This window comes from Linepithema humile, unplaced genomic scaffold (assembly GCF_040581485.1).
Source record: "Linepithema humile isolate Giens D197 unplaced genomic scaffold, Lhum_UNIL_v1.0 unplaced_1, whole genome shotgun sequence".
NCBI lineage: Eukaryota > Metazoa > Arthropoda > Insecta > Hymenoptera > Formicidae > Linepithema > Linepithema humile.
The window spans coordinates 398,928-421,845 of NW_027124985.1; the positions used below are offsets into that span (position 1 = coordinate 398,928).

A 22,918-nucleotide genomic window follows, 5' to 3' on the forward strand; every position below is an offset into this window, starting at 1 on the left:
AATCCATACAGCGCGCTCAATCCGCGAAAACGGGTGGCTGACGCTCACTCCGTTCACGCGATATCGCTGCACCCTTAACCAACATGCCGAATATCAGACTAAAAGGCATCTGATCATTCGTCGCTGCGACGTCGTTCTTTTGTTCGCTATACGTGCCCGGCGCGCGCTCTATACCGTTTGCACTCCCTTAGTCGTCACTCTATCTCGTCGAATATCGGTCTAGCAGACTAGAATCCACCGTTTGACTCCGTGACGTCGTTCTTTTGTTCTCCTATACTTGCCCGCTCACAGATCTCTTGGCCGTAGTTCTATCATCCCCCGCCCGACATCTTGGCGATGTTTGTTTACATTTCCCATACCTGCCAGAGAGTCCGGAATACCTCATATAGACGCGGCCCCACCATAAATACGCTCCGTCCCTTCACGGACTAAAGGCGACTGTGTGACGTCGTTTGTTTTGATGCCCCATACCTGCCAGAGAGTCCGGGATACCTCATATAGACGCGGCCCCTCCATAAATACGACCCCTTCGCGAGGCGACTGTGTGACGTCGTTTGCTTTGACGCCCCATACCTGCCAGAGAGTCCGGGGTACCTCATATAGACGCGGCCCCGCCATAAATACGACCCTTCGTGAGGCGACTGCGTGACGTCGTTTGTTTTGATGCCCCATATCTGCCAGGCCCCATACCTGCCAGGCCCCATAGCTATAAATACGACCGTACGACTTGAAACCGTGTGAGCTTCGGCGGACGCGGATTAGCTCGCCGGAATCCAGGTTCGGTCGGTTGGGGGTATGTCAAATAAACCAAATGCTCGTTTATAACAAAATAATGAAACAGCGTTTATTGAGAAAGATGTTGATTCGATTTGCCTCGAATGATCTGCTACAATGCTCGTGCATACATGCGAAGCGTGTGCAAGATGAATTTGAAATAGCATACAAATTAGCCAAATATCGGTGAAGTAATTAACAAGTGATAGCGAAATAGTTCTTTAAAGCGGCGTGAAATGAATACAGAGTAGCGTGAAGATAAATGCGGAGTATCGTTACTGGTAAAATAATTATTTGAGCAACGGTGGAATAATTATTTTAAAGCGGCGCAAAATAAAAGCAAAAGCAACGTGAAAATAAATGCAAGATATCGGCAAAGGCGAAATAATTATTTAAGCAATGGTGAAATAATTATTTTAAAGCGGCGCAAAATAGAAGCGAAAGCAACGTGAAAATAAATGCAAGATATCGGCAAAATGAAATAATTATTCGAGCGGCGGTGAAATAATTATTTAAGGCGGCGTAAAATAAATGCGAAGTATACGTGAAAATCAATGCGAAGTATCGTAATAATGAAATAATTATTTGAGGCGACGGTGGAATAATTATCAAGAGACACGGTAGTGTCTCGCGCCAAGTTCACGCGCAGCGCAAGACCGACCGTGTATCTTTACGCGAGCACATGAGCTGATAGGAGTCGAGATTTTCATATCTCAATAATGCGTGGACCGATCGAATTTATAATAGGCTCAATCGATAGAGCACATGCGATTTACATAATAAAAGTATCTTTACTTTTTTTGTACATGCTTTCTAAAAAAATATATTAATTGCCAAAGTTTGCCAAAGTCGAAATATGCCGAAATCTATGTAAGTTTGGTCGTCGTCGTCTGTTCGTCATCCTTCTCTAATATATAAGTTTTTCCTTTGTCAACTAGAAGCATCAAAATGCGACATGGTTGTCCTTTTCTACATCCCGTGAAATGTCGATTCCTGCATAAGAGCGTCTTTTTTCTCTCCTTTCTTTTTCTAAAAGATGTCTGTCCTTTTCCAACATGGCGGCGCTCAGACCTGTCAGCTCGCAGCTTTGATCATACTAATCACATTGATATAATTAATATCGGTCGTAAAATGTATATGTAACGTGTTGTGGAGACGAATAGAGATAGTGTATATCAAAATAATAGTATTCTTTATAAAAAAATTTTTCTCGTCTTGAAGTGCAGAAGTGTAGCAACACACATGCTGACAACACTCTTAAAGGGAACGTTCACAAGTGTCCCCTCCCGATTTGATTCTCCTTGAAATATGTTGTAAAACATACAATTTGAGAAGATATGTATTTTTTTATAGCGGCCCTAACTCAAATTTAAAGAGTGAAACACCCTTTTGAAAAAAACGAGTTTTTTCTTTGTGTGTAACTATCGCCAAAACCGTAGGAGATATAAAAAAATGTTTCAAGTAGAAGTTGTATGGCTTGTAATGGGCTTTATAACTGTGTAGTTGGATTTTCAAAAAATGTAATTTTTTAATTTACTCTTACCCCTTGGTATTATTTTTTCGAATTTCTAAATTTTTGTAATGACAAAAGTTGTAGCATTTTTTACGCTGAATTCAACCATATATGATTTTATTATGTTCCGAAATCGCATCTTTTAAAAATAAGTCATCAGTATCATATTATATGCGTCGCGCTGCATGACGCATTGTTTATACCGCACTTGTGTTGCGCAATAGTCGTTAAATAAATATAAAAATAACATGTTATCACATATTTAAGGAAGAAAAGTTAACTAAAATTGTTGCTAAAGCATCCCTTCCACATTACACTCTAATAGATAATCGCTGCATTTCGTATGCAGCGCGTTGTTATATACAAGTTAACTATCAGCGCATATTACACTTTGAAGTTTTGCTTGCAGTGACCACGGGAAAATAATTTATGAAACGAAAACAGTGAATGAATCAATCTATTCAACATATATCTACCCTGACTCTACCTTCTTGGCCCGACTTGACTGAGAATGAAATAAAATATAAAATTCCGTACAGTTTACTCTTTTTCAATAATTTTAATATACTGTGATTCTACATGCTATTACATTCCACTAAATTACTACAATTTTTTTAAACTATGGTATATAAAATCTTGAAATATAAAATGTATATTATAAGTATAATTATAATATATTGATACAATAAATAAGCTTTTATATATATATATAAGCTTATTTATATACAGGGTGAGGCAAAAGTATGGAAACCCCCGAATAAGTTTTGAGGAAGGCATTTTACGAAAAAATGTTAAATACAAAAGTTTTAGGAAATTTCTCTGGCTTTTCAATGGTGACCTTGGATTTGACCTTGACCGTGACCTTGAAGGTTATTTGAAGGTCAAAGTAATTTTTTTAAATGGAAACCCCTATTTTTTATTTCAAAATCTAATAGCTGGTGTCAAGAGCTTTTCAAAACACTATAATGAAGTTATTTTTCATTAAGTACTTTTTAAGTTATGAGGCTTGTAAATTACAGTATTTTGACATAAAATACAAAATATCTTGTAAAACATTCAATTTTTGGGAATCTTACCTTAATACTTTTATGCATAAAATAATGAGACAAATTAATTGGTATAAAGAAAACACATAGTTACTTTAAAAAAAAAATACGTAGTTTGCAACATGCAACTGCATACTTTTTTTAAAACCAATGTGTTTTCTTTATACCAATTGATTCGTCTCATTATTTTATGCATAAAAGTATTAAGGTAAGATTCCCAAAAATTGAATGTTTTACAAGATATTTTGTATTTTATGTCAAAATACTGTAATTTACAAGCCTCATAACTCGAAAAGTACTTAATGAAAAATAACTTCATTATAGTGTTTTGAAAAGCTCTTGACACCAGCTATTAGATTTTGGAATAAAAAATAGGGGTTTCCATTTAAAAAAATTACTCTGACCTTCAAATGACCTTCAAGGTCACGGTCAAGGTCAAATCCAAGGTCACCATTGAAAAGCCAGAGAAATTTCCTAAAACTTTTGTATTTAACATTTTTTCGTAAAATGCTTTCCTCAAAACTTATTCGGGGGTTTCCATACTTTTGCCTCACCCTGTATATTATAATTATACTTATAATATACATTTTATATATTATAGTTTAAAAAAATCGTAGTAATTTAGTGAAATGTAATAGCATGTAGAATCACAGTATATTAAAATTATTGAAAAAGAGTAAACTGTACGGAATTTTATATTTTATTTCATTCTCAGTCAAGTCGGGCCAAGAAGGTAGAGTCAGGGTAGATATATGTTGAATAGATTGTGTGTGATTCATTCACTGTTTTCGTTTCATAAATTATTTTCCCGTGGTCACTGCAAGCAAAACTTCAAAGTGTAATATGCGCTGATAGCTAACTTGCATATAACAACGCGCTGCGCACGAAATGCAGCGATTATCTGTAAGAGTGTAATGTGGAAGAGATGCTTTAGCAACAATTTTAGTTAACTTTTCTTTCTCAAATATATAATAACATGTCATTTTTATATTTATTTTGCGACTATGCACAACACAAGTGCGGTATAAACGGTCATGCAGCGCGACGCATATAATGTGATACTGATGACTCATTTTTGAAAGATGTGATTTCGAAACATAATAAAATCATATATGGTTGAATTCAGCGTAAAAAATGCTACAACTTTTGTCATTACAAAAATTTTGAAATTCGAAAAAATAATAACAAGGGGTGGAGGTAAATTAAAAAAAATTTTATTTTTTGAAAATTTAACTACACAGTTATAAAGTCCATTACAAGCCATACAACTTCTATTTGAAATATTTTTTTATCTCCTACGGTTTTGGCGATAGTTACACACAAAGAAAAAAACCGTTTTTTTTTTCAAAGGAGTGTTTAATCCCTTAAATTTAAGTTAGGGCCGCTATAAAAAAATACGTGTCTCCTCAAATTGTATGTTTTACAACATATTTCAAGGAGAATCAAATCGGGGGAGGGGACACTTGTGAACGTTCCCTTGTTAGTATTCTGTAGTTAGTGGACAGAAAGTGTACTTTGTGCACATTGGTGGAATCGGCAGGTATGTAATGTTTATAGAGAAGAAATGTCTAACACTTGGATTGAAGCTGACGATACGCTAATTAAAAAAAGACAATGGCCTAAAGGTGCTAAAGATGTTTTTGTCATTCTTACAGAAATTTGATCAAAAGTAATCTGTTTTTATATACGAAAAAACGCAATAACTTAGAAATACAGATGGTTTTTTATACCCTTTTTATGATCACTAATAATTTTCTTATAAAACATGTTGTAAAATATAAAAAAAAATTATTAGGTTTGTATAAATTAAGATTTCTATAATCAAAAAGAGGATCGTCGTGTTGAAAATATGACGGGAGTGATGGTGGGATATTATTACCATTATTTTTACTAAAAAAAAAGAATCATATTTATTAAAATTATTTTTACTAAAAAAAAGAAATGATATCTCACAAAAAACCTTTTTTTTAAAAAAAGGTAAAAAAAGGGCGCCAAGTACACGCCTTGTTATATTAAAAAAAAGTTTTCCTCATAAAAAAACCTTTCCAAAAAATTGTTTTTTTAAAAAAAGTTTTCCTCATAAAAAACCTTTTCAAAGAACTGTACTTTCAAAAATATATTATATTAAAAAAAAGTTTTTCTCACAAAAAACCTTTCCAAAAAAAATTGTATATATCATAAAAAACTTTCCAAAAAGATTGTATTTCCAAAAATATATTATAAAAAAATCTTTTTAAAAAAATTATATATATTTATTATAAAAAACCTTTCCAAAAAAATTGTACTTTTAAAAAAAGTTGTATATATTAAATAAAAATTTGCTACATATTCTGTCTATAAAAGAGGTGATATCAGAAAATGACGCCAAGTTTAAATAAAGAACCTTTCAAAAAAAGTTGCATGTATATCTAAATATTTATTTAAAAATGATATTTATGTTTATATCTAGTTAATTCTTCTTAAGTATACTTTTTAAAATAATTGCATCTGTATTTAGTTATTTTTTTTATATCTGTATCTAGTTAAATAAAAAAATTTTTCAAATTTAATCAAAATAAAAAAATATTACAAAATTTCGCAAAAAACTTGGTGCTGCTATAAAATAGTCTTAAAATATTATTATACATCTTAAAATATTATAGAGCAATGAAGGCTATTTTATAGCAGCGCCAAGTTTTTTGCGAAATTTTGTAATATTTTTTTATTTTGATTAAATTTGAAAAATTTTTTTATTTAACTAGATACAGATATAAAAAAAATAACTAAATACAGATGCAATTATTTTAAAAAGTATACTTAAGAAGAATTAACTAGATATAAACATAAATATCATTTTTAAATAAATATTTAGATATACATGCAACTTTTTTTGAAAGGTTCTTTATTTAAACTTGGCGTCATTTTCTGATATCACCTCTTTTATAGACAGAATATGTAGCAAATTTTTATTTAATATATACAACTTTTTTTAAAAGTACAATTTTTTTGGAAAGGTTTTTTATAATAAATGTATATAATTTTTTTAAAAAGATTTTTTTATAATATATTTTTGGAAATACAATCTTTTTGGAAAGTTTTTTATGATATATACAATTTTTTTTGGAAAGGTTTTTTGTGAGAAAAACTTTTTTTTAATATAATATATTTTTGAAAGTACAGTTCTTTGAAAAGGTTTTTTATGAGGAAAACTTTTTTTAAAAAAAACAATTTTTTGGAAAGGTTTTTTTATGAGGAAAACTTTTTTTTAATTTAGTATGACGTGAGGCGTCCTGGTGCGGTCGGCGAGAGCGCAAGCGCGGGCGATCGTGTCGCAACGGTTGGTACAAGACGGAGCGCTTGTCGGTGAGTGCGTTCGTAGTATCGCGAGTCTGTTCGATCGTAGATCGATGCGGACTATTCGGCGGCGCGGATTGGTCGACGCGGTGTTGCTTGCCGGACGGATTACAATTATGAAATCCCGGCGAATAAACGCGGTATGCGGACTTAGGTTGCCGGTTACGTTCGGCGGGAGTACGAGGATGCTCGTACGAAGACGGAATTTAGAATAGCGACCTGGCTAGGTATGCGGAAATGCCCGCAATACAGAGTTCGGTGGCCTAGAGGAACCAAGTACGCTTGGCGGGTATACGAATATATTCGTATCCTGGAATCAAAGAATACTGAGGACGCTCGGCGGTACACGAGGATACTCGTGTGCTGGCACAGGTATAGAGTCCGAGTATGCTCGGTCGGGACTACGAGGACGCTCGTAGCAGGGTTGTTCGCTGTCGATCAGCGAACGGAGTCTGGTGAGAAGACGTTCAGCCGGACCTCTTTTATACCCGGCTGGCGGCCGAATGATTTCGAATCGGCAAGCATCGGCGGTTTCGGCGGCGAGTCCCCCACAATACGGAATTTCGGAACGGTCGGGTGTGGGGGATTTTCGGCGGTTGACCGCCGCTGTTTTTGATAGGAAATTTATCGGCGCGCGATGCGCCCTTGGTGGGCTACGGACGATGGACGGTCCGTAGCCGTAACGATGCAGCGGGCATACAGACTTACTTCATTAGATCTATAGGTAGCCATGCGGACTAGGACCAGGACTAGAAACCCAGCGATCCAGGTTCAAACCCGGTTTGGATTTTCTCAATTCGGAAAAAAATAAAAATTTGCGTCATCCCGCGCCTGCCATAAATACGACCCTACGACTTACTTCATTAGGGCTACGTTCGGAAACCTCACACTCTGTGTAGTGTGATAATTTTCAGTGGAGAAGTAGTGGGGATATCGTGTGCCTTCGGGTGTAGAGTGTTTCCGAACGGTTGGTTGTGCGTTGATGGATATTTTGATTTCGATCGTGTCATCCGGACAATCTATAGTGACACTAAAATCTAATTGTCTTCGCGTTTCGATCTCCTTGTCCCACGATCAATCTTTTTAATTTCAATCTAGGAATCTCAGGAATTTTTTGGCGCACGCACTTGTAAATATTATATAATTACAAAATATGTACTCATATCAGTCGCTACATTATACGACAAATGCAAATTTATAAATGTATGTAGGTTCATATATCGCGATTTGTATATAATTTTTAAAGCTAAGCAGTTTTATTTTTCCTAGTGAATATCTTTGCCATTTTAAATGGAGAATAACAACCGGCGACAAAGTGCTATTATTGCAATCGGTGTAGTAGCTGGACAAAATTTATTAAGGTCAGTTATCGAAAGACTTCACCACGAAGAAAGTAGTGATGACGAATGTGACCGTTTGACTCAGGGAGTAAATGTGCTGGAAGCACGAGTCCGTACTCGAAACAACTTAAGAAGAGCCATGAGAATTAGAGGGTACATCACCACAATAGTACCTAATTATTCGACAAGGCAGTTTAGAGAACATTTTCGAATGAGGACAACATTCAAAAACTTAGAAAGAATATTAACGCCCGATTTAATAAGAACTGCAGAAAGTGGAAGATGCACTTTAAGTGTACAGACCCAGTTACTCGCAGTCCTCTGGCTGCTCGCAACTCCTGATTCATTTAGGTAAGTAAGTAGCATAAGTTTAAATACAATTTTTGTAAAGCTTTTACAAAGAGGAAAACATTCAACAGCAGATAAAAATGCCTTTTTTCCGGAAAATGAGTATATAATAGGCGATAAAGCTTATCCGGTATTATCATGGTGTTTAGCTCCATATATGAATAGAGGCAATTTGACCGAGGTATTATTATTTGTAGTTTGTAGTAAAATTTGAATTTGTACAAATTTACTAAATTATTAGTCATTACTTTAGTTTACACCGATACTTTAATACTTTAATACGTACCAAGTTCTATACTGATCAATCACAGCTATTCTCTTCCTTAGAGGAATGTCTGTAATTGATCAGTATATAGTACTTAATATGCAATTAATGTATCGGTGTAAACTAAGTTAATAAGATTATAAAATTGCACAAATAAATAAATATAATAAAAAAATACAATAAATATAATATAATAAATACATATAATATATATAATAAATATAAATAAAATATAATAAATATAATAAAATATAAAGAAATATAATATCGGCCTAACTGAATTTTTTGTTTTTACAGGTACAAAAGAATTTCAATGAACACTTGTCAAAAATGAGGCAAATTATTGAAAGGGCATTTGCCCTTCTTAAAGAAAGATTCCGACGCCTTAAATATTTACATATGAGTTGTGCTTATCTAATACCTTATGTCATCTTGGCATGTTGTGTACTCCACAATATTTGCTTAGAAGGTTGTGGTGATGATGTGGATGATTTTATACACGACGGTATGGAATGTGATGTTGGTAACAATGATGTGAATGATGGTATAATTCCTGATCGACTACGAAATGACGAAAGAGGACTTATTCGTCGAAACTATTTGGCAGCTCTTGTGGCACACGTTGCACCGTAGAGAAAGAAGGATTATGAAATAGGATTATAAAATTAAAAATAAATTAAAAAATGTATTTCTTTTTTATTAAAAAATGTATTTCTTTTTTATTAAAAAATGTATTTTCTCTTTCATTTTATACATTTAATGCATGAACAAATCGACAATTAGTTTTATTGTAAACTAAAAAAATTCTTTTGTAATGAACAGAAGCTTTCTTTGAATGAACAGATTAGCTACATAAGTACATACATCAAAAGATTATAATAAAATAATATCGACTTTTCTTTTAAACAAAACTCTTAAAATATATTATTAACATTTTATAAACCATTTTAGGAACCATATGTAATGTAAGAAAAAGATTGTGGGAAGTTTTGTTGTTAAATACATATATATACAGGGTGAGGCAAAAGTATGGAAACCCCCGAATAAGTTTTGAGGAAGGCATTTTACGAAAAAATGTTAAATACAAAAGTTTTAGGAAATTTCTCTGGCTTTTCAATGATGACCTTGGATTTGACCTTGACCGTGACCTTGAAGGTCATATGAAGGTCAAGTCCATTTTTTTAAATAGGAACCCCCATTTTTCATCGTAGATTCAGAAAGAGCGGAAAATTTTACATCGGAATATGACCTTGACCGTGACCTTGAAGGTCATATGAAGGTCAAGTCCATTTTTTAAAATAGGAACCCCCATTTTTCATCGTAGATTCAGAAAGAGCGGAAAATTTTACATCGGAATATGACCTTGACCATGACCTTGAAGGTCATATCGAGGTCACGGCCATTTTTTCAAAAAACGAGAACGTCTATTTTTATCGTACATTTGGAAAGTTTTAAGATAAATGTCACATTAAGCTCCCCCCCCCTCCACAAACGAGAGGAAGATATGTTTTCCTATGTATTTTGACATGCTGATTTCAAATCCGGAGCAATTTTTTGGCACTGTTTAGTAGGTTTCGAGAAAAACGTAAAAAATACCAAAAAAATTGTATGTAAGTGAGTTCGTTAACCAGGAATGCCTGTTATCACCGGACACCGCGTGAAGGTGAACTCTTGTCCAGCGTGTGTGTGTGTGTGTGTGTGTGTGTGTGTGTGTGTGTGTGTGTGTGTGTGTGTGTGTGAAAATGCGATCGTTTCCGGTCTGAAGCTTTCAAACCCACCACCGTGGCGTGATCGATGCCTTTAAGGACACTCTTAAGGCAAGTGTTCAAAGTGTCTTCCATCGACTATTTGACAGCGCCCTAGTCAAATATAAAAATTCTTAATAGCACTGAACACCATTTCAGGCGGTATTTGTGTGCAAACATCTACGATTTGCTGTCTCAATTCTGCTAAATCACGAGGTTGGGTTATGTAAACTTTACTTTTTATGTAACCCCAAAGAAAAAAGTCAGGTGGAGCCAGGTCAGGGGACTTTGCTGGCCATTCGATTGTTCCTCTCCGACCTATCCACCGAGAGATTCGGGAATGTAACATTCAAGTAATCTCTTACAATATTTCGATAATGCGGTGGTGCACCGTCTTGTTGGAACCAAACCTCATTAAAATCATCGCCAGTTATTTCTTGTATAGCTGGAACGATGTCGTTTATGAGCAAATCCAGATATTTTTCTCCATTTAAATTGCTTTGTATGAAAAAAGGCCCAATTATTCGATCTCTAATTAAGCCTGTCCATACATTCAACTTTTGTGGTGTTTGTGTATGAGCTTCAAGTAGCCAATGAGGATTTTCATCGCTCCAATACCTGAAATTATGACGATTAATTTCCCCATTAAGTTGAAATGTGGATTCATCTGTAAAAGCGATAAGGTGCAGAAAATTAGAATCCTGATAAATTCTATCCATCATAATTTCACAAAATTGCACTCGACGGTCAAAATCATCTTCATTTAACTCTTGGTGAAGATGAATTTTGTGAGGATGAAATTTTACGTGTTTTAAATTCCTAAGAACTGAACGTTGGCTCATTCCAAGCTGTCGAGCTCCATTTCTAGTAGATAATCTACGATTTTCAACGAATGATAGGGCTACTTCAAATTGATGTTCTTCGTTTGTTTCGGATTTCGGCCGTCCAGGTTTTGGACGACTTTTATTACTTCCAGTTTCTTCAAATCGCCGAATAGTTTTAGAAACAGTTCCCTTAGAAATACCTGCTTTGCCAACGCGGAACGTCGCATTAAATAAATCCACAACTTCATTGTACGATCTCTGCCTGTCCCCCCAACCTCTCATCATTAAAAGAGAAATTCTTTCTTGCTCTGTTAGAGAAGCCATTTGGAAGTAAACTACCAGAGACAGTAGTAAGGAAACAGAAAATGTCACACTGAAGTGATCTTTTATTAACCCAAAAGGGACCTTACAAAAATTACTGTGTCGTATTCTTCACTAACTATGGTACCCTGACAAGAACTGTTACTCTGCTTTTCGGAGGACTATGCAATTATCGTGAAAATAAATTTTAGAACTTCTTCGCACTTCGCCAATGACCAAAGTACCAATAGATAACCACTTGTCCCAATTCCTAGAAGGCCCCTTGGCATACTAAATTGACATGTAATACAAGGGCCTTCTAGGAATTTTTTTGGTATTTTTTACGTTTTTCTCGGAACCTACTGAACAGTGCCAAAAAATTGCTCCGGATTTGAAATCAGCATGTCAAAATACATAGGAAAACATATCTCCCTCTTGTTTGTGGAGGGGGGGGGGAGCTTAACGTGACATTTACCTTAAAATTTTCCAAATGTACGATAAAAATAGACGTTCTCGTTTTTTGAAAAAATGGCCGTGACCTCGATATGACCTTCAAGGTCATGGTCAAGGTCATATTCCAATGTAAAATTTTCCGCTCTTTCTGAATCTACGATGAAAAATGGGGGTTCCTATTTAAAAAAATGGACTTGACCTTCATATGACCTTCAAGGTCACGATCAAGGTCATATTCCGATGTAAAATTTTCCGCTCTTTCTGAATCTACGATGAAAAATGGGGGTTCCTATTTAAAAAAATGGACTTGACCTTCATATGACCTTCAAGGTCACGGTCAAGGTCAAATCCAAGGTCACCATTGAAAAGCCAGAGAAATTTCCTAAAACTTTTGTATTTAACATTTTTTCGTAAAATGCCTTCCTCAAAACTTATTCGGGGGTTTCCATACTTTTGCCTCACCCTGTATATATATATATATATATATATATATATATATATATACACATATATTGAATAAATAGTTATCTTTATTTTGTATTTTATGTGATAATGACTGAAATAATGAGAGTATATATAATTTTAGTTACATAAAATATAAAATAAAGATAACTATATTCAATATGTATATGTATGTATTAAATAATTAATTAACTTATTTATTTATTTTGTATTAATTACGTAAAAATAAAAATAGAGAAAACATATAACATATTTTTCCAATTAGATATATAATATTATACATAAATTTTTCAAATCAAATATTTTATCATATCTAATTTATATCTATTAGACACATTATTTCGTCTCGTATGTACATCATACAGCCATACAATAGAATTTCAATTGCGAGAAAAAAGGTTAAATGACCTTATAAATTATCCGATAAAACATAAACAGACTACACAAATTACTAACTAAAAGAAATACGTATTTCTTAAAATCTGCCAGTTTACGAATAAATCGTCTTTAGCTCTCTTTTTTTCTAAACTGTCAGCTGACGTTAGATCGCCTCTGACAATATTTATTAAAAATTGTTAGCTGACGTTAGATCGCCTTTGACAATACTTCTCAAAATCTGCCAGTTCACGAATAAATCGTCTTTAGCTCTCTTTTTTCTAAACTGTCAGCTGACGTTAGATCGCCTCTGACAATATTTCTCAAAATCTGCCAATTCACGAATAAATCGTCTTTTGCTTTCTTTTTTCTAAACTGTCAGCTGACGTTAGATTGCCTCTGACAATATTTATTAAAAATTGTTAGCTGACGTTAGATTGCCTCTGACAATGTTTCTTAAAATCTGCCAGTTCACGAATAAATCGTCTTTAGTTCCCTTTTTTCTAAACTGTCAGCTGACGTTAGATCGTCTCTGGCTTTTGTAATTCTAAATTGCCAATCCACGAGAAAACCGCCTCTGGCTTGTCATATTCTATATTGCCAGTCCACGGGAAAACCGCCTCTGGCTTGTCATATTCTATATTGCCAGCCCACAGGAAAACCGCCTCTGGCTTGTCATATTCTATATTGCCAGTCTACGAGAAAACCGCCTCTGGCTTGTCTTATTCTATATTGCCAGTCCACGAGAAAACCGTCTCTGGCTTGTCTTATTCTATATTGCCAGTCCACGAGAAAACCGCCTCTGGCTTGTCTTATTCTTTATTGTAAGATATTTTTATTACGTCATATGCTTTATATATATAATGTATATTATGTACTATATTATCTATATTTATATCAAAATATCTTTTTAAAATGACATTATTTTGTATACTCTTTTTACAATAAATGGATATAATATATGCCATATTTTTTATTTCTAAAGCATGAAATATAAAGATATTTTTAATTTCTTGTGCCTATCATTTGTAAAAAAATCTTGATAAAAGAAACAACATTAATTTTGCGACTTGCAATAATCTGTTTCAATATATGCTTTTTTTAAATACTTACAATTAGCCTTATTTTACGTGATTAACTTGGTATTTAAAATACGTATCAAAATCAAAAATGTATTTCTATTACAGTAGAAAAAAAACATTCTTGTCTTACAACACAGAGAAATGGCAAAATATAATATTGTCTAAAGTACAGTCCAATAAAAACTGTTAAAATTGAACATTTTATAAAACCATTGTGATTTATGAAAAATCAGAACTATTATTTTAAAAATATAGACATATTTCGACTGTGTGTTTTAAACTGCACTACACATTCAAAAATCAGAGAATAATTTTTGTTTGCAAAGTTGTGCATAATGTCAGTGGAAAAGTGATTTATTTGTTATTGCATATACATGATATTTTACCATTCTTCTATGGTGTAAGACTACAATGTTTTTTTTTTACTGAATTAGAAATTAATTTTATATTTTGATGCGTATTTTAGATACCAAGGTAAACGCATAAAATAAGGCTAATTGTAAGTATTTAAAAAAAGTATATATTGAAACAGATTATTGCAAGTCAAAAAATTAATGTTTTTTTTATGAAGATTTTTTTACAAATGATACATACAAGAAACTAAAAATACTTTTATGTTTCATGCTTTATAAATAAGTTATATGACATATACATTTATTATAAAAATATATACAATATATAAAATGATATTAACTTTTTACATAGATACTTTGATGTGAATATATATAATATGGAGCATATAATATACATAATATATACACATGAAGCAGATAAATAAAAGTATTTTACAGAAAGTAGAATATGAATGTATGTAACTAAATAATGTAAATGTTTGCAAAAATGTTGCAAAATTTATGTATAATACATACACTTTTTTTATCCTTCAGAGTGCTTTCAACCCATTTTCTTCAGCCGGGTTTCCTAGCACATAACACACACACACGACTAATACACACATAACTAACACACACATAACTAACCTTAAAGATTCTGATGTATATAACAGATAGCACTAAGAACTGTATAGCGCTTCTATGCCAAAATCCGGGAACTGATCTGCTGCTCTTTTTAACCTTATTATCGTCTATATTGCTTGCATCCTTTGCATAATTGTAATTCGCGACGCATTTTAAAATTACATTTTTGAACTCAATTTGAAAGGTTTTTTGTTAATCTTTGATATACTCTTTTTCGGCCAGCACACTTGTTTAGGTCTATATAGTTGGCGCCCCCTCTAACGCAAATCGTAAAAACATTTATATATTTGGATTGTACATTGTTTGTACATGAATGTACTATGATTTTTATCGTTTGTACATTTTTCGTTAATTTAAAAAAAAATTACAAAGTTTTCGTAACTGTGCCAATGATAGTTAGCCCCCCCTATGTCGCAATTACATCACGTAAACTATAACTTATGAATTTATCGTGCTTAATCGTTTGTACGTCGTTTGTACATTATTAATAATCGGTTAAATTTATAATTCCAACATTTGTTTTTGTTTAAAACGCAAGATAAATAATTTTTATTTGAATATGGCGGGTACGGAGTACGGAGCGGGTGCGCATGCGTGTGCGTGCGTATGCGCGCCTGTGCGTGTATGTGCGTGCGTGTGTGTGCTGCATGTATTGTGTAGGTGTGTATGCGAGTGAGTGGTGGGTGTGTACGCGCGTGTGTATACACAACACACAGCATATACCCACACATACGCACACACCCACTCACACACACAGCATCACATTAGACGGCATTATATCACGGCTATGTCATCACAGCATAGCAAAAGTTAAAAGTTAAAGACTTTTAAAATATCTCTAGACAAAAAACTATTAATTTTTAAGCTTTGTTCCTATTGAGACTTTCGATCAGCATCAATATTATCGAGTATAGAAAATCAGAAAAACTGTCGAAATTTCTTAAAATCTCCTAACATTGAAGAAATTGTATATAATAATATTGTTGTGTGTCGTAACACAACGTGTCGCTATAAGGTTAATTAAGTTAAATACCAAAATAAAAATACTAAGAAAGAATTATTTAGCAAATAAAGAATAACGATGAGGCTGCAGAGAAACAACCTCGGATTCAAGGTGACACGAATCAGCAATCCGAGAAATATCAACAATAACATATCAATAATATTACAAAACTCTTGATTGCCGATTCGTATAAATACAGTCGCGCGCAAGCAGCGACGGATTCAGTCTACGATACGCGAATACACCGACTCGTTTCCCCGTGTCCGTACACGGCTCACGGAAATCTAACACCGTCCTGGCGGTTTGTGAGTGATTAAATAAATTGTTCGAGACAAGGTTTGCGTCCAGTTATTCCACACCTCTAAGCAGTGCGTCCTGTTCCCCAAGCGGATCTCGAACTTACGGTTGCGATCGGAAAGACTCGCAACATAAATTTGGTGGCAGCGGTGGGATTTCTGAGAAAAGAAGTGACGTATCTGGGGCACATTATTACTGAGAATGGAATAATGCCTGATGCGGGAAAAATCAAGGCTGTACAAGACTTCCCTACGCCGAACAAAACAAAAGATATCCAAGCGTTTATCGGATTAGCTGGATATTATCGGAGGTTCATCGAGAATTTCTCCGGAATCGCTAAACCACTCACTAAATCGATGAAAAAGGACGTGAAATTCGAGTGGACCGCGGAACAGCAACATGCTTTCGATGTATTAAAAGAAAAACTAGTTACAGCACCGGTACTTCAGTATCCGGATTTCAGCAAGGAATTCATAGTTACAACAGATGCTTCAGACTTTGCTGTAGGAGCTATACTTTCTCAGGGGGAAATAGGACAGGATCGTCCAATAGCCTACGCAAGTCGAACACTCAATCGAGCTGAGCAAAATTACAGTACTACGGAAAAGGAGTTGCTAGCTATAGTGTGGGCGGTAAAGCATTTTAGACCGTACGTATACGGAATTAAGTTTACAATAGTCACGGATCATCAACCGTTAACATGGTTATTCAATGTAAACGATCCGGGTTCGCGATTGATAAGATGGAGGTTGAAACTGGAGGAGTACACTTATGAAATCGTGTACAAGGCGGGAAAAAGCAATGTTAATGCCGATGCGCTGAGTCGCAATGTCGCGCAGACAGTATCCGCGATAAACAAAGACAGAAAGAATGATGATGACGAAGCAAAAGAAGGAAGTGGAAGCGAAGAGGATGACAAAAACGAAATCAAGAAGTATACAGAAGAAGAAAAAAGACAGATAATGTATGAATATCATGATGCGCCGATAGGGGGGCATCAGGGTCTACAGCGAACGATAAATCGCATTCGATTAACACATAATTGGAGAGGCCTTACACGAGATGTAGAAGACCACATATCTAAATGCAAACAGTGCCAAAAGAATAAACTAAGTAAACACAACAAAGCGCCGATGGTGATTACGGATACGCCTAGCCAACCGTTCGAAAAATGTGCTTTGGACATTGTCGGACCGCTAACCGTTACAGACAATGGAAATAAATATGTATTAACATTCCAGGATCATCTTACCAAATATAGTAAGGCGATACCTATAGCAAATCAAGGTGCCGAAGTCGTAGCGAAAGAGTTCGTTACAGGGATCGTGCTAGAATACGGGATACCTGAAAAAGTTCTAACAGACCAAGGGACCAATTTTATGAGCAGTGTACTTAAGGACACTTGTAAATTGTTAAAAATTAACAAAATCAGGACCAGCGCTTATCATCCACAAAGTAACGGTGCGCTGGAGCGATCGCATCGAACTTTAGCTGAATATTTGCGACACTACGTAAATGAAGATCAAACGGACTGGGATGAGTGGTTGCCGTACGCTATGTTCGCGTATAACACCACTCCCCACACGGTGACAGGATATACACCGTTTGAGTTAATTTTTGGACATCGCGCAACTCTGCCTACAGCATTAGCACAACCACCTAGGCTTACATATACTTACGACAACTACGTGTCCGAGTTAAGGGAAAAATTACGAACAGCCCATAAGATTGCCAAGAGCAATGCGCACGAAGAGAAAGTAAAAGCTAAACGGTATTACGATAAACGGGCTAATCAAGTCATCTTCCAGGAAGGTGATAAAGTGTTATTATATGATGAAACGTTACGACGAGGACGTTCAAAGAAATTAGAAACGTTATGGTGCGGGCCATACGTAATAGTAAAAAGGAATTCGGAAGTAAACTACACTATTAAAAAGGGGAGGAAAGAGATGACGGTGCATGCGAATCGTCTAAAATTATTTGTAGAAAACTAAAAAAAAAGGAGGAATAAAAATATGACGGAATATATTAAGCAGTAGAATAAGTTATGACGACAAACAGTTAAAGAAAAGTTTATTCTGTAGGTGCATTATATTTCTTGGAACTCTGATGTCAGCAACGAAAACCGAGACGAATTTAGCCGTGGAGATAGAAAGATTCTCACACGAACCAGGAATATACTTTGAAGAAGTAGGTGAGATTAACGTCATCGAATCATATTGGAAGTTCGTGATAACTGTAGATATTTCGGCATTAGGAAAACGACATATTCGTGTACAAGAATGGCTAGAATTAGCGGAAAGCGCAAAGAACACGATACACTCTACACGAGCAGAAAAGAGTCAGTTCGCGAATTTACTACGATTAATTAGAAAAGACGAAGTTAGAATAACAGCATTATTGAAGAAACTAAAAAGAGTTTACGGAAATCCGAACGAGAAGAAACGCGGTCTAATTGACGGGATAGGAAAGGTAGCGAAATATTTATTCGGCACTATGGATGCCGGAGATGAGAAACGCATCAACGAGCAATTAACACTGTTGCAAAATAGCGAGAGTACTTTTAATCATGTCACGAGGCATCAATTAAAAATATTAAACTCTACAATAGCGCACATAAGCGATTTGGAAAAGACGATCGACGAAAATAACGAATTGTTGTACGACTTAGACGCACGCATTTTTAATGGTACTTTATTAATCATCAAACGTGAGGAAATCAACGAGTACTGTGCATTACTCGACAGAATGCTAGCAGATTCCGACAGAGATATTCAAAATGTGTATGATTTCTTAACGCAGGCGTCGCATGGAATGTTGAATCCGAGTCTATTACCCGTCGAACGAATTTTCGCCGAAATGCGGGCTGCTGCGCCGTATTTACCACGCGGAACGTATTTTCCTCTCAAGCTAGATGTAAGTGATTGGTCAACGTTTGAAAAAATTACAAGTGTAAACTCGTATGTTAAGAATGAGACTATATTTGTAACGTTGAAATTGCCACTTGTAACATATCCAAAATACAGGTTAATAAAAGCCATACCTTTACCTGTCCCTGACCAACGCGGGATATTTGTATTTACCGAGATTAACCAACAATTGTTTGCTGTAAATTTAGAATTATCCGTATATCTAGCGATAAGCGAAGAAAACTTAGAAAAATGTATTGAGATAGACAAGAAATATATATGTAAATCGGATAGTCCGATATATAATATTAACCCTCGAGCGTTATGTGAAGTACAATTGTATGTAGGTTTGACAAAAAGGGCAATTTGCGGAAATAAGTATGTAAGTTTTAACCAAACTATTTGGATAGCATTAACGAAGGAAAATTCTTGGTTATATTCGACTAACAGCGAACAAGACGTAATGATTACTTGTTTAAACCATAAGGAAATACAGACCAAAATCACACGAACAGGTAGAATAACTCTATTAAATAATTGTAAAATAATTGCGAAGGACATGACCCTGAACACAGGAACAATAATAGAAGGCCCGAACATTCAGGCATATATACCACGTTTTAATCTAACGGGAAAAATAGAAGGTATAACTAATGGTGAAACGAGCATGGAAATCAAACCGTTAAAATTGAAAAAGATGATACAAAATTCAAAGGAATTAATAGATTTGGGAGAAAAAATAAGAGAAGTAGACGACGAGTTAACAGAGGGAAAAATTATTCAACCCTTGACTTTGTATCCTGTGGTCACAAGTTCGCTTGCCATCGTGATTATTGTATTAGCACTAGGCATAGGAGCAATACTATTATTACGAAAAAGAAAGACTACTGCGGAATAATAGGTAGACGGTAGGACAAGAATTAACTGTAAAACTATACACTCGCACTGCCTACTCCGCACGGAAACTCCGTACCTACGTTTCCTTCCATTCGCGAGGGAGGGATGTTGTGTGTCGTAACACAACGTGTCGCTATAAGGTTAATTAAGTTAAATACCAAAATAAAAATACTAAGAAAGAATTATTTAGCAAATAAAGAATAACGATGAGGCTGCAGAGAAACAACCTCGGATTCAAGGTGACACGAATCAGCAATCCGAGAAATATCAACAATAACATATCAATAATATTACAAAACTCTTGATTGCCGATTCGTATAAATACAGTCGCGCGCAAGCAGCGACGGATTCAGTCTACGATACGCGAATACACCGACTCGTTTCCCCGTGTCCGTACACGGCTCACGGAAATCTAACACCGTCCTGGCGGTTTGTGAGTGATTAAATAAATTGTTCGAGACAAGGTTTGCGTCCAGTTATTCCACACCTCTAAGCAGTGCGTCCTGTTCCCCAAGCGGATCTCGAACTTACGGTTGCGATCGGAAAGACTCGCAACAATATTAATAATCAAATCAGTGATCAAAAATTAAGTGAAGAGAAAGAAAATGTAAAGAAAAGATGTAGTTATTATTACAAATCTGAACCAGATATTCGTCATCGTAACAATCGTATTAAAGATGTTAAAAAATTAATGCTTTTAAAAAATGGTTATAACGTCAATCAACCGATTTTAATTGATAAACAACCCTATTTTGCAAGAAATACTTGTCCATTCGATTCTATAATACAAATATTATCCACAGCGGTTATGGATAAATCACAATATTTTACATCAATAGAATCAAATGCCAACAAGACAATGTAATTTATTCTTAATTTTATTAAAAGGGGATCATGTGCGAATATTTACCGATTGTTTAGTACGTGTACCAAGTACTAAATCAACTTCTTTGATTGGTGTAGATTTTACACTAAACGATTTATACCTATCGGAGAAGCAGATTTAGTATTTGGTACGCGTACTAAACAATCGGTGTAAACTAAGCCATAGATGACTACATATATGACTACTGTGAACCTTAAAAGAGTGGAGATGAACAAAACATTGTAAAAAAAACATAGAGCAGCATTGACGAGAGATGTCTACATTTGTCACAACGACAAAGATTTTGATTGGCTAGCGATAATTATTTGTTTTGTAAAGCACGAACTAAAAACATTGTGAAGAAATCTATCTTTTCAAAATTGATTCAAATAATTTTTAATCATAATTAAAAGATTTCTATAAAAGGACCCCGCACAAACATTATGAAAAGTGGTTAAATTCGCCGAAATTGCAGTTCATTTATTGATGCTGATCGAAAGTCTCAATGGAAACAAAGCTTAAAAATTAATAGTTTTTTGTCTAGAGATATTTTAAAAGTCTTTAACTTTTAACTTTTGCTATGCTGTGATGACATAGCCGTGATATAATGCCGTCTAATGTGATGCTGTGTGTGTGAGTGGGTGTGTGCGTATGTGTGGGTATATGCTGTGTGTTGTGTATACACACGCGCGTACACACCCACCACTCACTCGCATACACACCTACACAATACATGCAGCACACACACGCACGCACATACACGCACAGGCGCGCATACGCACGCACACGCATGCGCACCCGCTCCGTACTCCGTACCCGCCATATTCAAATAAAAATTATTTATCTTGCGTTTTAAACAAAAACAAATGTTGGAATTATAAATTTAACCGATTATTAATAATGTACAAACGACGTACAAACGATTAAGCACGATAAATTCATAAGTTATAGTTTACGTGACGTAATTGCGACATAGGGGCGGCTAACTATCATTGGCACAGTTACGAAAACTTTGTAATTTTTTTTTAAATTAACGAAAAATGTACAAACAATAAAAATCATAGTACATTCATGTACAAACAATGTACAATCCAAATATATAAATGTTTTTACGATTTGCGTTAGGGGGGGGGGGGGGGGGCCAACTATATAGACCTCCCTTGTTTTGCATGTACAAACTGTATAATTTTTATAAAAAGTAAATATTTATAAGCATCGACAGCTTGTCGGTAAAATTTCCAAATTTTTTTTCTTTTTTTCGTTTTAAAACTTGTGCTTGCCGATGTATTAGAGTATGTACTTTAACCACATGAGAGGATTTGTAATTCTATTGAAGCAATAAAAAATGCCGTGTTAATTACAAAATTGAAACTCGATCGGTAAGAAAGTGTAAATTCAGCATCCTCTTAACGTATATAGATACATAGATAGAGAAACTTTTATTCATTATGTTGTAGTGAAAGTTTATTAATATAATTATAAGTTCAAATTATATAAAATATAACTAAAAATGTAAAAAATAAAATATTTCAATAAGTATTGATTTTTATCTACAATTTAAAAAACAAGTTTAATTTATTCCAAATATAAGACTAGATAAAGAAAGACTTTTCAAATCCGCAAAGATATATCCAACATATTATCCTTCATGTATAATTACACAAATATATTATTACACTAATTATACAAACATATAAATTAACACTTTCGCGACCGTTATACAGGGTGATTTAAAATAACTTGATGTCCTTGCAATGCCATATTCTGGAGCAAATTCTGAGACGATTTTTCCTTTTACAAAATTTTGTCCGAAGCTTAGTTTTCGAGTTATAATTGAAAATAGGTAGCAACTTATGAGTTCGGTACAACGGACAGGCAGGGACGCGCAATGTATAATGAGACTGTCAAGTTATTACTATCGTCTCATGACACATTGGCCGTCCCTGCCTGTCCGTTGTATCGGACTCGTAAGTAGCAAACTATTTTCAATTATAACTCGAAAACTAAGCTTCGGACAAAATTTTGTAAAAGGAAAAATCGTCTCAGAATTCGCTCAAGAATATGGCATTGCAAGGACATCATTATTTTGAATCACCCTGTATATTTGCTT

At 34.7% G+C, this 22,918-nt stretch overlaps 1 pseudogene; it reads left to right on the top strand.

Annotated features, from left to right (window-relative positions):
- The first annotated feature begins 7,842 nt into the window (after positions 1 to 7,842).
- LOC105669531 (uncharacterized) lies at positions 7,843 to 9,438 on the top strand (annotated as a pseudogene).
- Positions 9,439 to 22,918: the final 13,480 nt, after the last annotated feature.